At 43.2% G+C, this 15,833-nt stretch overlaps 3 pseudogenes; all 3 read left to right on the forward strand.

Moving 5' to 3' along the window:
• Nucleotides 1-8,659: 8,659 nt before the first annotated feature.
• LOC147452336 (uncharacterized) lies at nucleotides 8,660-10,070 on the forward strand (annotated as a pseudogene).
• Nucleotides 10,071-12,001: 1,931 nt separating this feature from the next.
• LOC147452337 (uncharacterized) lies at nucleotides 12,002-13,890 on the forward strand (annotated as a pseudogene).
• Nucleotides 13,891-14,246: 356 nt separating this feature from the next.
• On the forward strand, nucleotides 14,247-15,103 carry LOC147452338 (uncharacterized; annotated as a pseudogene).
• Nucleotides 15,104-15,833: the final 730 nt, after the last annotated feature.

Raw genomic sequence — 15,833 nt, forward strand, 5'->3', positions numbered from 1 at the left:
CGAGGGATATAGTGTTCCCCTCCTCATTAGCATCTATGTACATGGATTTTACCCTGTAATTGAAATAAATTCTCCTTTCAAGGAACTTCATAGTTGCAGCCATGCGAGCGAACCATGGTGCCCCAAGGATAACATCCTCATGTTTGAGAGGGGAGATGGAGAAATCCTCTTTGTCCACGTAGCTTTGGACATGAAGCCTCAATTTTTTAACTAAGGGAGTAAGTGAGATGTCTTGCCCCTTGAAAGCTCCATTAACTTCCAATGCATCTCCCATCTCGTGGGCTTGTATGCCTAGCTTGGTGGCCAATTCCATGGTATGAAGTTGTGAGTTGAACTAGGGTTAAACAAACCAAAGACATCATGCTCTTGCACCTTTCCCCAAGCATAGCAAAGGAGAAATACTTGGCAATGAGCATCCTCTTTTGGAGCTTCAACCATAGAGGCTCTAGGCGGCTCATTGTGCACATTTCTTTGGGGGCAAGCATGATAGGCAAGTCCTTGCACCCTGCACTTGAAGCACCGATTATCTTTGCGATAACGCTCTAGCTCCTCGGGAGAAAGTTGAGTTTTGCCTTTGTAGACTCCTTTCTCCTTAGATTTATTGTTCTTGCTAAAGTTCCCTTCGGAAGAATTTTGAGCCTTATTCTTTTCTCTAGGTTCATTTTGCTCTTTCATTTCCATGGGCTTAGAATTCCTCTTAGCTCCTTGTTGGAAATTGATTTGCGAGGTGACCATAGTATGGTGAATCGCTTCAATGATAGTCCTAGGCCTTTGAGAATTGACATACTCGGCCATATCTTTAGGTAGTCCCACACAAAATTGTTGCTTTTGTTTGGCAAAGTCTATCTTGTGGTAGATTGTAGCTTTGAGATGTAAATCACAAAACTTGTCCACATACTTGTGGATAAACTCATTGGGAGATAGCTTCAAAATTTGCCATTTGGTAAGTACTTTGTCTTTGGCATCGCTTGCAAGAAACTGCTTCATTATGGAAACTCTTAGGGTTTTCCATGTTTTTAGAGCTTCTCCGTTAGCATGTAAACTAGCCCACCATTGTCTGGCAGACTTTTGGAAATGCATAGCTACATATCATAGCTTAGAGGACTCTGTGAAGCCCTCATCTCTAAAGGCCACATCAAATTGTTGGATAAAGGCCAAAACTTTGTTTGTAGCACCAAAGTGCCATCATAGGTGAGAAAAGAGATGTTCTTTCCTCCCTCCTTGAACTTCTTGAGCTTGTTGAACCATTTCCAAAAATCATAGGATTTGATGGCCTCTCCTCTTGGGTTCTTTGGGGGGGAAAAACCCGCTACTTTCATCGGAAGAGGAGGAAGGCGATGAAGATGGAGAAGAGGGTTACCTCTTTCTCTCCTTTTCTTCCCTTGATTCCTCTCTTCCCTTTTGAGATTACAATGAGGAGGAGTATGTGGTGATCTTTTCCTCTTGGGAAGAGTTGGAGATCTTTGTTGTTGCCATCTTTGTGGAGCCACATTTTTCAAAGTGTTTGACGATTCACTTCCTTCTCTTTCCTTTGGTAGGGACTCTACATTTGAAGCATGCCCTCTCCTTTTGAATGGAGGTGAATCCTCAAGTGGACATTTAGGCCCTTCGTATGTGAGGGTCTTCTCTCACTGGAGAGAGACTTCTTTTGGAAGTCCCTACAAGAGATCTCACATGTACGCTCTCTTCTTGGGGAGTTTGTAAAATCCCATGGGTGCAAAGTTGTTGGTAGACTTCACCTTGTAGGGCAGGGTTGCCCATAGCAACCTACTAGCGACAAGAGAACTCACAAGCATAGGGGCATCATTGGTAGCACCTTCATGTGTAAAATCAAAGCTATCAATATTCATTCTACTCTCTTTATTATTGTCAGCCATACTAAAAGAATTTATGCGTATGTTAACATATTCTTTGGAAATTTCAAAGCCCTAGTTGCTATTTCTCATAGCTCTTGAAAATTAGCACTCAAGCATCCACATCGTGGACAACTTAAGGAGCTCTCTTCTTAAGAAAGAAAACAAAAACCACTAGCTTTGATACCAATGTAATGGAATTAAGCTAATAACTTTGAGTGGAGTGGAAATAGATTAGCCATAGTGAGCATTTCATTAAGAATATTCCTTATGAAGATAGAGAGAGTGCTAGGTTGGAGATAGAAACAATTTACACATTCCTAATTAACATGACATGAGCAATAACTTGCAAGAGAGAGAGAAATATAGAAATTGACAACAATTGAGGACCGGATTTACTTTGGAGCCGGTCCCCACTCCAATAGGCTTTTGTATTATCGGTTCTCCCATGAAGAGAGACTTGGTACAACACAATCTTTGTGTTCCTTAAGACCTCTTTGGTGCCATTATTATGGAAAGCTTCGTGCACCAAACTTATTCATAAAACAATAATTAATCTACTTGCAATTAACAAGAACTTGTCTCCGACTTCAATCCCAAGACCTCAAACACCATCAAAGGTGGAGAGAGCTAGCAGAGAGTGAGGAAATTGAAGAGAAGAAGATGTATTTCTATGAGAAAGAAGTAGTCTCCTCACATATAATCACTCTTAGAGCATAGCTTAGCATAGTGATAATGAATATGGAGAGCATAGCTTAGCATTTCTTTGAGCGCAACTCTTGCTTGGATTTGCATTCCATAGCCAAGGGGTGTTGGTGTAGTCTCTCCACTTCTCAAGCTTAGAGAAGGAGATGACTTGTGTGCACAACACACAATGTGGGAGTGTGTGTGTGTCTTGTGGAGTATATGAGAGAGACAGAGAAAGAGAGAGAGAGAGAGAGAGAGAGAGAGAGAGAGAGAGAGAGAGGATTTGATTTTTCTACTCTACTCTTGCTACAAGCCTATTGTCTCAAGTCTTGGGCCAGCCAATGAATGGCTCTAGTCATAACAATCAACGGGTGTAGCAGTGTCCTCCTTTTTCTCTTTGAGAGAAAGATCTTAATTATTTAATTGTAGCATTTGGACAAGTGTCCTCCTTTCCCCCTTCAAGTGATTTAATTGAATCTAAATTCTCATTGGACTTCCCTATAGTCCAATCATCCAATAGGATTTAGACACATTATGAGGCCAATATTGCTAGGGGCCTGGCATGCGTTATTTATGCCTCTTGAGTCTTGGGCTTGCCTTGAGTGTGTGTGTGTGTGTGTGTGTGTGTGTGTGTGTGTGTGTTCTCTTTCAGCCCCTACCTTTAGGGCTCAACTTTGACTTGAACACCTCACGTACCTTGGTCATCAAGCTCAACAAGCACCTCAAGCACCTTATTCATCAAGAACAAAAAGCATCTCAAGCACCTTAGTCATCAAGCATGACAGGCATCTCAAGCACTTTAGTTATCAAACATGACAAGCACCTTTGTCATTAAGCACCTCAAGCTTGGCTTGCCTAAGGTCTAAAGTACCTGATGGTCCTAGGTCTAAGGACTTTTAACACTATCCTTTGGAGGCTTTAAGGAAACTAACCCTAAGGTCTTTGAAGCTCCATTAGATGCATGTTGCTCTTTGATAGATCGATCACTATCTCCTTTTGGACCCCTATTGAGATGTAACCATCTCTCCTCTTGGTCCCCTATTGAGATAAGTCTAAAAGCACTTATTGCACATTGCTCTTTGGTAGACCATCTCCTTTTGGACCCCTATTGAGATGCAACTCTATCTCCTTTTGGTCCTTTGATGAGATAGGTCTAGAAGCACATATCTATATCCTAACTCTTGTTCCCCTTTTATCTTCCCATATTAAATGATCAATTTAATATGAGAAAATCATTTGGTAAATTAAGATTTTAGATTTAATGACAAGCAGTCCAACATTCATCGACTAAAATAGGCCTCTCTTAAGCTTTCCCTTCTATCGGCAGCACCCACACTTTACATTAGCAAGCACTTGGGCTTTGGCCTCCTTGACCCCATGAGAGAATTCTTCCGGGTTACTGACTTAAATGGTCCAGCATGAGTTTGGTCATAGCATTTTGGTCCTTACAATTGCTCCCCTTCTCATCAGTGATTGATGTAATATAGTCCCTTCTTCTTTTAACGTTGAGATCTCTAAAAAAATGAGCATTGGAAGGGTCAGGTTTGAGGGCAAGGTCTCTGGCCAACAACCGAGTCTTTTGGAGCTCCTCAGCTTGCAGTTTAGCCAGCACCATTTTGGACAAAGGCCTGCTAAGTTAAGGGGAGAATCAGATTCTTCAAAAGTAAGTTTAATGAGTGCCTACAACCATGTGAAAATTTTATTATTTTTTAATATAAAATTATATTATCCACTATACATACATAATCACAAATGGTTTATATATTAGGAAAGGTCCCACTTCAATAATAAGGTAAAAAGTGCACATTTCACATTATCATTTGAAAACAAAATTAAAAAAAGTATATAAAATAAATTTATACATTATATTATTCATTATACATACAAATAACATGCATGCTGCGTTCACAAGAGTTGGCAGAAACCTCACACATTTTCTTCTACCTCTCCCTTCTTTCACAAGGGACAGAGGTAGCTCTATAAAAGTTATTTTGCAAGATTTTGACGTTGAGTGAGCTGTAGTGTAGTGGTAGTGTTGTTGAGTGCGTAGTCATTGGATTCAGTTCAGTCATAGCGATCCATGTTTTGTGATGAAAAATGGGCGGTAGGACTACTCTGCTCGGGGGAGGGTGACCGGGGGGGGAGGGGCTTGCCAATTTTTTTGCGGGTTCAAAGAAGTGCAATTTCCTTTTGCGCTCATGGGAAGCCTCCATGGTAGAGGCATGCTCCTTTTTTAATGTCTTTCGTCGGCTCTTGTGAACTTGGCTATAGTCATGAATGATTTATATATTAGGAACGGCCTCCCACTTAAATAATAAGGTGAAAGGTGCACATTGCACATTATCATTTAAAAACAAAATAAAATGATTTTAAAAAAACACATTGGAAACTAAAATAAACGAATATTTTAATGCCTTCATAAAAAAGATAGATTTAGAGGGTGTCCGCACAAGCTGGGGTAGAACCCTCCCCCCTTTTATGCACTCACTTTTGACATTTTGTGTTTAATAGCTAGAAGCATATTTGCACGCAAACTCTTTAGCTACTTACGAGGTGGGGGTAGAAGACACAGCTTGCTCACTCTACCAAAAGCAATAGAGTTGGGTCTTGCAAGCTTCATTGTTGACATTCAAAGATTCATTGAATGTTCTTGCAAGCTTCGTTGCTGACATTCAAAGGCTGAGGTGGAACTATGCTTGTACAAGACTGCCCTTAATAAACATAGAGAATAATAAAACAATGTAACAATTTAATGAAGTGAACCTTTGTGAAGTCCTTAAATGAAAAGACTCTTTTTACAAATTAAAATATTTTAAAAAGATTATTGAATCAATACTTAGATCATGCATCAAGCTTATGAATACTCTTCAATCCTTTGTTCTCTCCTCATCGGATAGATCTTTAAGGTCTCTTGGGATAGTTTCCTACAACGTTAAAACTCTCTTCTTCTTCTTCTTCTTCTTCTTCTTCTTCTTCTAAAGTTTTTGGCATGAAGCCATAGAGGAATGTTGGAGGAAAAGTCCAAATCTCTCACCATCAAAAAATTCACCATCAATTAAATGTAATATAACCTTTTTTTGCAATTTAGAGTTTCTTCACCATTGAATTAGATACAATATGAGTTTTTCTTCATTTTAGTGGTTTTGTTTTTTGTAAAAGTCACAATTGTGAGTGAATAGTATGAAGAACGTCAGAATATACACCAACCTCAAGCTCGGACCGAGCCTTGAGGGTCAAAGGACTACAAGTTTTCTACTTGACATAGAGACCACAACTACTCCTAGGCTTTACTTATTACAAGATGTCATGTATTGTTCTAGACTAGTCCTCTGAGGCTTGTTTGCCTCCGATCATGTGGATTTTCACTCTGCTCTCTTGTATTATTTCACCAAAGCTTTCCATAGCCAGATCCCCCTCAAACACACGGCGGTTCCTTGCTTGCCAAATATGGTGAAAGAAGTAGTACGTAATTATTTGAGTGTAGACAAGAAGAGCAGGACTTCCCAACCTGTTACTACCAAAGAACAGATCATTCTTGAAGAAATTAATTTTCCATGTCCTTTGAATCCACTTGCATATTTTTCCAGACATGCCACTGATTGCATGGCATCCTATGAAAAGTTGGGCTAGGTCTTCACTAGCTATTATGCACCCCGAGCAACGATCGGACCCTATTCTTCTTTCTTGTATCTTTATGTCCATCTCGACAGAGCACCCCACATCACTTTCCACAAAAATATCTTCATATACTGTGGCCACCTTGGCTTCCAGATTTTTTCCATGACTCCCTCCCATATTTTTTCCGTCTAGTGCCTCTTCCATAATTTGTTTAGGGGGCTACACCAATTAGCCTCGTGCATTGATGCGTGGTAAATGCCTTTAGAATGCGGTTTCCAAAAGAGGCTACTCCTGGCCATCTCCAAGCGTCCCATTCCTAGTTGGATTCACAAATTGTCATCACCACCTTTTCAAGCTCTTTCATCACCCTTTAGACTAGTAAGATCTCAAAGACATTCAATTGAAATTGGGTGGCTAAAGAGTCAACAGTTTTCAAGCACTTCCTGTTACCATCCCAGAATTGCTCAATTCGAACGAGCCCCTTATTATTCACATTCCTGGCCATTTCTATCCAATAGGGGCTATGCGGTGGCCCCAATATTTAGAGAGCCAAGGGGACCAGTGAAAAATGGAGTTCTTAAAGTATCTCGTTACTTCTCCCCATTCCAACACCTCAGCTACACTTTTGCATGTCCTCATTAGCTCCCTTGAGAGTCCACCAGATCAAAGATAAGACCACTTCGCGGCAAGAAGTTTGTCGTGCATCACAACCCCCTTCCACTTTCCCCCTTTCGATCCGAGTTTTACTGCATCAAGCATTTCCTTGGTCATGATAGCCCAAGCTTGGTCCTGTTTAGCCAATGAGACCATAAACTTGGCACAAAGGGCCTCAGCATGGGATAGAGAGTTAAGAATTCCGAACCCTCCTTGGTCTAACGGGTGAGCAACTACCTCCCATCTAGCCCACTGCCATGGCCGGGAGGTTGTTGTGTTGTTCTTCCAAAGAAACCTTTTCACTGGTTTTAAGAATTCTTTCCAATTACACATAGCCATCTTGAGCAACGGCTTAGGAATGAAATATACGAGATCATAAAAGCATTAATCACTATAATCCAGCTTTGGAAGGGGAGGAGAACAAACTCCCATGTTCTCATTTTTGAACTTATTTTTTCAAGGACCCATTAAAATCTTTTCCTGTGGGTTACGTCCACCCCCACCGGGGCTCCCAAGTGTCTGAATACACTCCCTTTTGAGATAATCTCTCCTGTCCAGACTGCAGGGTCAAAAGAGTTGTTCTCAGACAGGGATATTAGTCTTGACTTCTCTATATTGCACTTGGATCCTGAGGCCACGGCAAATGTTTTCACAATCTCCAGAGCTCTCCTGACAACTTGAGGGCACGCCTTCAAGAATAGGAGCAAATCACCTACGAACATTTTGGCCAGTAGCTGGTCGTCATCATTTTAGTTCTTTTAAAAGGTGTTTCCATAGTGGTGCTTATATGCGAGGCATTAAAATTATCAACATAAATACTCATCTTTGTCATAACATTTAATCCAATGTAAGAAAAGATGAAGCTTTTGAATAACAATCATATCGTTTTCTATTTTTGTTTAATCTCTCTCTCTCTCTCTCTCTCTCTCTCTCTCTCTCTCTCTCTCACACACACACACACACAAATAATAATAAAGAATGCCTTATAAATGAAGCGCACTCCTAAGCACAAGTTATTTCAATAGCACATGTTATTTCAATTAAGAATGTTTTATAAATGGAGTGCACTCTTAAGCACAAGTTATTCCAAACTTTTAACTGAACTCTCTCTCTCTCTCTCTCTCTCTCTCTCTCTCTCTCTCTCTATCTATCTCCACAATTTAATGTATAAAGAAGATCCCCTCCCTCCCTCTCTCTCTCTCTCTCTCTCTCTCTCACACACACACACACACACACAATACGTGCAAGACATCCATAAAAAATAATGGACTCCTATCACTGAACTATTGAGCTTACTGTGCTTCATTAATACAATGCTAATGTGCAAATACAATATTATGTTTTTTTTAAAAATGTAACAAATGAACTATTCACATTACAATATATTCTAAGGGCATAAAAAATAACACAAAACTCAATGCTCCTCTTTAAAAATAGTGGTACACAAATGTCAACACCCTCTCACAAGGGCCTAAAAGAATAATTTAAAATTATTATTAGCTTGTCATCTTAAATTTTTCAAGGAAGGAAGACCTCCATGTGTCACATTATGCTTCATTTCAAAGAGAGCCTTTAAGAAACATTTAGTTGAAAATGTAAAAGTGAAGGATAAGTACTAGGACTTCAAAGTTGGCAATGAAAAGTCAGAAAAATGAAAAGACTTTAGAATTGGCACTAGAAAGTAAACAAAGACCTTAGTACTCTATCTAAATCTATAGTTTTTGGCCTGCATAAGGGCATAGGGTTTTAGTGGCAAGTTTGTTACTGTAGGCCATCCGATGGTTTGTTAGATGGCTTCCACGTGTAGCAAGGCCTTTAGGGTTGTTTTATCAAGGGTCATTTGACCCATGTGGAATTCTTTTTCGTGTTTCTCCTCGCGGGCCTCGGTCCTTTATGCTCTACTCCTGCCAGAGGATGTGGTGGCGCGCAGCGGGTGCTGTCCTTGCGAGAAGACCGTTGCACAGCAGGTATTGTCCTACCACAAGACGTAGTTGTTGCATATGTAGCTTTTTGTTTAATGGCGGGGGGTTTTCAAGGCTCTGGAAGGTGATTGCATTGAAGGGGGTTGCTTTGCAGGCTCAGGCGGCGAGGACGTGGCAGCAAAAGCTTTTCCATGCGGTGTTTTACTCGTTTAATGCCGCAAACGGGCTTCTCAAGGTCTTTGAAGGTGATCGTGCAGCCTGAGATTACGAGGACTGCTCGTGTTGGTCTTTGTGGTTCAGTGCACGTGCTGAATGGAGCACAGGACAATGAGGAGATGTAATTTGCATGTGGTTGTTGTAGCCTATATGACAGGCCAGAAAGCGTAGAAAAATTATTTGTAATATGTTCTTGCTTCAGGTGTTATCATTATACTGTGTCATGGCAGCAAGTCTGAGAATTTGTTTTGATGTGTGAGCTTTTGAGCTACATTATCCAGTGCAAGATTCTCTGTTTGTCCTGCTTTGTACAAGCTTTTGAGCTACATTACCTAGTGGAAGATTCTCTCTCTGTTTTGCTTTTGCACGTGTCCTCGAGTCTCAGTTCTTGCTTCGGGTGTTATCATTATACTGTGTCATGGCAGCAAGTCTGAGAATTTGTTTTGATGTATGAGCTTTTGAGCTACATTATCCAGTGCAAGATTCTCTGTTCATGTTTGAGCTTTTACCTATATGTTACTATTCAATTTGTATCTGCTTATATGCTGTAATCGTAAATTTAATTCAGTCAAGCATTTGAAAGTGCGCTGTAGATTGGTTTGAGAGTTTCTTTCTTGCGTCTCAAAGTACTTGGAATAACAATTCTTTGCAAATCATCTTTACCATGGCATCTGATGATGGCGTTGTCGGTGGCGGTGAAGGGACTGCAAGCAATGCCTCGCCCAACGATGGTGAGAGCATGGACTTCTCTGGAGGTTTGCTTTTTTGACTCGTGTGCTGCTCTTGTGTTGTGTTGTTGGTCTTGGTTTGTCCGTGCTTGCGAGCGTTGTAGTTCAAAAAGTTTGTTGCGTTGGTCTTGTTCTCCTGATCCTGCTGCTTGCTTTTTGTTGCGCTTGCAAGTGATGCGCTCGTGATGGTGGTCACGTGTTTGGGTCCAGAAAAGTGCAACAGTAGGGCTGCGGGTGCATGGGCCCTTGCTTACATTATTGGCAGGTCACGCTACAAGGGGCTGGACCCTCATCGCTCCAGTGTGGGATTGGCATCAGGCCATGAGCTGCCCTGCGTGGAGCCGCGAGCAGCCATCAGGGAGTTGCTCATCTAGGAGCCGAGAGCAGGCTGAGATTTATTCAGTTGTGTGCCTCAGCGCCCGCATACGCGTTCTGGCCATCTATTCCAGATGCCTGCAATGGGTTCTGGTACTGTACCATTGCGCCAAGGTTAGGGGTTGTTTTGCTCAATCGCGTGAACTATGCAGGGCCAGGGTGATTAAATCTCGTTGACTTTGTGCACATAGGTAGCAGCCCTTTTTTACTGAGGGCTTGTCTCCTTCTTTTGCAATGTAATCTCGTTGTGGAGCTGTGTCGAGCTAGACATTTGCTGGATGTGTTTGGCTTACGCTTTGAGACCCGGAGTTGGGTCCGAGGTTCAAGGGATTCTGGATCCCTCTCTCTATTTTGGTGCTTGGCTGTCATTTAGGTGTTGTCGGCTACTGTAGACCCGGGCATACTGTTGCTCTCAGGTTCGAGAAGCTCTCTTGTGTTGATCATTGTTGGAGTATTGTGGGTTCCCCGTTGTATCAGACTAGGGGCGGTAATCTGTCTCCACCTTCAGTAGGCTCTGCTCAATCGCATCGAGTACCTCGCTAGTGGGCTTCTTATCAAGAAACTTCGGTGTTCATAATCGGCATCCATGACTTCGATGGCTGGTGCGTTCAACGTTGCTCCTCGTGAGCATAAGGCCGCAATACAATAGCACGAGCATCACAACAAATCTGGCCTTGACCTCCCAAGACGCTCATTTACTGTCATGTTTGAAACCAAACTTGGCTCGCACCATGTTACCTCCTTGCATTTTGTCTGCCTCTCCAGCTCGGGCTCCACTCGCTCGTGCCATCTTGACCGTCGACTAGAGCGTCCACTGTACTGCAGGACGGCTCAGGTAAAGGCACAGCCAGCCCTTTGCTTGCATCATGTCTGGCCAGTCAAGCCAGCTCTGGGGGCTCAATGTCCTAAAAAAAAATTCAGTCGAAACTTTGCTCCATGCTTGTCACTGAATGGATAGTTCTCCCGTGTATCAAGTGAGTACAATGATTGTGACCAGGACACCAGTTCTTACTAATGGCTGCTCATCTGCCCAAACTTTCTCGACAACATGCTTGGCCGTTCACTGGTTCACAGGCCGCCTCAGTCGAGGGGAGTTTGACTCCTCCAACCGCACCATACCTGATCTACTGAACCAGGTTTGGAAAGCCCAACTCTTGATGGCCAGGATTTGTGAATACTTGATGAACGGACACCTCATCTCGAGTGCCAAATCCAAAAATTGGTGGTTCATTACATCTTCATCGAAGTGGAATTGCACACTCGCCATAATCTGCCCCTGCCTGCCAAGGCGCATGTTCGTTGAGAACAACCCGAAAGGTGCTGCCTCTAGTTTCTTTAACTCTGCATACACCCCACTCGACGACCCTCTGCCTTTGCCAATGATAGCACTAGCATCATGCACATGCAACGGCTGTCTCATATCTCACAAGCGCAATCTTTTTATGTTGTGGTTATATCTTTGCTGAGCTGTCTCTACTTCCAACAACTCACAAAGCTCAGTAAGCCTAGCCTTGGGCATCACTCCTTCATTAGCTTTTGGCTTATTCATGTCTACGTATGCTCACATTTGCCCATTGGCTGAGGGGAGTGAATCAATAGACTCGACCTGGTGCTCTTTATGTTCATCCTCGCTTGAGTGGCTCACAATCTTGCTACCTAGCTCGGAGGCCTCCATATACGTTGCCTCTCATGCAGAATCTCATGATGTTATGCATTGTATGGAAAACATTGAGAGACTTTGTTTTCCTGCATGAGAAAATTTCTAAATCTTCTTGTGTATGTAACCTTGTGAGGGCTTTGAAACGTGACATTTTCCAAGATTAAATAACTTGTTTGCTTGCTCATCCAAAAAGAAATCATATTTGGCGCAAGCTTGTTCGCATCCTTTCAAGAAGTTCGTTCCCGTGCCTCGTTCTCACTTTCCTTTTACAAGTGTGCTGCTCCTAGGATGTTTTTTGCGCCCTCTTTGCTTTTCTCAACTAGTCAATGCTATGGTTAATTGGATGCTTCCTTTTCTTTTCCTCTTGCATAGCTACGTAGGTTCGTTGAGTCTCCTCCATGCCCTGCAGGGAAACGTTCATCGCACATGGTAGTGTCGAGCTCTGCCGGGTCGCCGCCAAATTCAGGCTTCGAGGAAATTGTAGCTGGGAAGAGGTGTAGGCGTGCCTTGCTTCAAGGAAGCCCTGCTAGCGATCCCGTTGGCAGTGCAGGTATGGCCGGTGTGCACAATCATTCTTTCTGGTCGAATAGTCTTGACGTGTCTACGATGTTCTTTGCCACAACGCATTCTTGATTGTCGAGTTGCGTTAAGATGGTGCTTTATTTTTTTTTTGCAGGCAAAGGATACTCTCCACCAGGGAAGGAGTGCGCACAAGCACCGTGTTCGTCTCAACAAGAACTTCCTTGGCGAGCTCATGAATTGGGCAAAGCTGCAGCCTCATTTTTTGAAGTTGGCCAATCTTCAGCCGCTCAGAATGTCATGGACACCGGCAAGCTACTGGACAAATGGAAAAGCTTGTTAGTCAAGGAAACCTTGCCGCTATTCAAGATTAGTGATATAGATGAGGATAGTAAAGCTTTCTCCATAGAGGGGAAAATCTCGAATTGGTATGGCACATATCGTTCTATCTCCCCTGGGCAAAAGAAAAATGCACGTTACTTCAAGTTCGACATCGTCGATGCCGATTGCATTGACACGATCACGATCGTCCTTATGGATCCCTTCATTGAGACCTACACCAAGGAGCTCAAGATAGGCTTGTTCGTAAGGATTGACTATCCTCTTGTGAGGGCTAAAGACCATAATGATGCTGGGTCAGCTTTGTTCTCCTTGCATGTCGGTGCGTCGACAACCATTCGACCTTGTGACCCATTCCCTGTTGCTTTAGCTTTCTATCCTGAGACCAAGATAAGCACATTTCTTGCTGACGCTACAATTTCTAAGACTACTAGCCCACGTCCGCCCTTGGCGACACTGGCGTTTGTTGTCTTGCAAAGCCGTAATTTCCATCAGAGAATTGGCACTACATTTGGGGATTTGGTTGTTGGTGATGGCTCGACCCCAGACAACAAAGCAATTGTACGTATCAGAAGCATTGGCTTCAGCATTTCTTTCTTTCGATATTGACATACCTTTTTTCATATGTAGGTCAGCTTTGTCAACTCTCGAAAGTATGACTATGATCGAGTCATGGCCCAGATGGCTAGGGAGGACATTGTTATGTTTGTGGCTAGGAATATTGGCCTGTTTGTTGGCAAGGTGTGCACATTGTCTTTTCTAGACATCACAACTTTGGCCCCCGTGCGAGGATCACGCTTGAAGGAAGAGTTGACCACAGCATTTCATAGACAGTGTGAGATTCTCGGTTACAATAGAGAGGTGACTTTGCATGGTTTGCACTCAACCGCATAAAGACATCTTTAGTGGTCTTCACACATTTGTTTCTTTTGTACGTTGTGGGGACTTTGCGCTTTGTGAACTTCAATAGAGCTCTCTTGCATTCCCAGTGCTCAGTTTGTGACTCGCCGAAGGTGAAGAAGGTTGAAGGCCGACTGTGTTGTTCTCTTTGCGATAAAGATCACGTCATCAACACGACTCTCAGGCTGGAGGCACATATCCGAAGCAGCATTGACAGACGTGTTGTGGCGGTTCAAGTGTCAGAGTCTATGGTGGATCTTCTTCTGGGCTTGCCAACGAGCTTCAAGGAGGTATACACGGAGAGCATTCCAGAGGCGAGGGATATTTTATCGACATCTGTTGTCGAGGGTGTGTTCAAAATTGGCACAAATGGGTCTATGATATCTTTCACTCCTCTGTTGGAAACCTAGATACTTTGAGAGCATCGATTTCCATAGCTTTTGGCCTTTCACTACGAATAACTATGCTTCCTTATCTAGACCCCTCTACAATCAATGAACTAAATTTTGGCTTGCCCATTGTATATCGCGTTTCATAAGAAAATCGTATCTTGCTTTTGAGCCTTGTTGTCGTGGTGTCTCTCCATAACTCGCTCTCTATTCTTCCTTGCTCTCCATCTTTTCAACCTTCCAAAGCACAGACTCTGTCACTTTCTCTCTCCCTCCCTCTCTCTCTCTCTCTCTCTCTCTCTCTCTCTCTCTCTCTCTCTCTAACACACACACGCAAACGAACACACAAGGTGACTAAATATTTACAATCTTTGCATGTCTTTCCAATGGCTCACTTGGCCGAACACGATGCCGATACTATTTTTGCGGCACAATTTCCGAACAATTCAGACATCTTCCTCGCGCTACACCATCTCCGAAACTCAACAGGCACACCGCATGACCTTAGATCGAATTTGCTCAATGACTTGTTTGAGAGCTTCTTGCTTGAAAGACATGCTGTCCCGGGTGCTTGTCTCTTCTTCCGTACTGATGGGTCCACTAGCACAATGACGGTCACAAAATTCTCATCTTTGTATTCAACATGCACCAACTCACTTGCTCTTAGCCTCAACGTGTTAACGGCCTTCGCTCGCTTTACGACTTGTAGGTTAAAAGTGTATTTGAAAAGAAATGGAAGCGTGAGAACAATCATCTTGGGGATGGCATCGAAACCATTTCTTGTAAAGGGCATTTTGCTTTTCGAAACAAGCAATGGCATCACATACCTTCCCACATTCACAACCTGCTCAATCCGTGCACGTGTTGGATGGAAAGAAGATGAGGTGTCCACTTTGCATAGACTATGCTTGTTACATGAGGATTTGCCTAATGTTGAGGTGGTCCGCATGTTCCAAGCCAAGCACACACACACGTTGCACACAACCCAGGCCGTCAAATGCAAGCTTTCACACCTAAAGAACGAGAGGGGCCTGGTCACTGGTGCTCAAATACGACGCACCCATGCCAGCTTGAGTAAGCCAATTAAGAAATACAACAAAAGCATCAAGGACAAGCCCATTACACCCTGCGGAAAATGTGGACGCTTGCTATTCCGCCGCCAGCTAACACGTCAGCTTCTGCCTCCAGTTGCGGAATCCACTTCAAGAAAGCGAAGACGCTATGGAGATGTGTATGTCTGTAGCCAATGCAAGAAACACTCGAAAAGCGATAGCAATCATATGTGGAGCTTGCAAGAGACAGGGCTCAATCCAGCGCTTCCCTTTGTGTTAGATATAAACCCCGTAGAGGCACCCTTGGTCTCCATTCGTATCCCCTTCGCCAAGATACGTGAGCTGACATACAAAGGTCAGTATGGGCTTAGAGGTAGCGTTGTCAATGTGCTTGCCAACTTGGAGAAGACCCAGGTTGTCCTGCCTCGCTTCATTGAGGATGAGGCTTCTGTCCTTGTGGGCATCAAACGCAAGCTCGAATACAATAGATGTTACCTAAGCGGTGTTGTGAGACCCCTGCTCACAATGCGTGCAACCACTACACTATTGTCCACACCAGTCTATACGAGAGAAGGTGTCACGATCAATGACAAGTGGCTTGCACACCTTTCTAGTCTAAGTATGCCTCCTACGAATACCGTTGATGCCAGTGCGCATGATGTTGAGCTTGAGGATGAACAGACTGATGTCATGCTTCACGGGGTCACCATTGCGGCAGAGGTTGTCGATTACAGTGGCAAGATTCTTCATGTTGCACCTTGCGAGGGCAATTCACCGTTGAGCATCTTCACGGATGAGTATTGCGAAGAGTTGAGCTTCCCAACTCTTTTCTTCGGGTCCCCTAGAAGATATAGAGAGGCTGCAAGCAAAGATTATCAAACGATTGCAAAGTGGGAGCTCCTGAACGGTGACAAAAGATTC

This window comes from Adiantum capillus-veneris, chromosome 8, assembly GCF_014529385.1.
Source record: "Adiantum capillus-veneris isolate H3 chromosome 8, ASM1452938v2, whole genome shotgun sequence".
Classification (NCBI taxonomy): Eukaryota; Viridiplantae; Streptophyta; class Polypodiopsida; order Polypodiales; family Pteridaceae; genus Adiantum; species Adiantum capillus-veneris.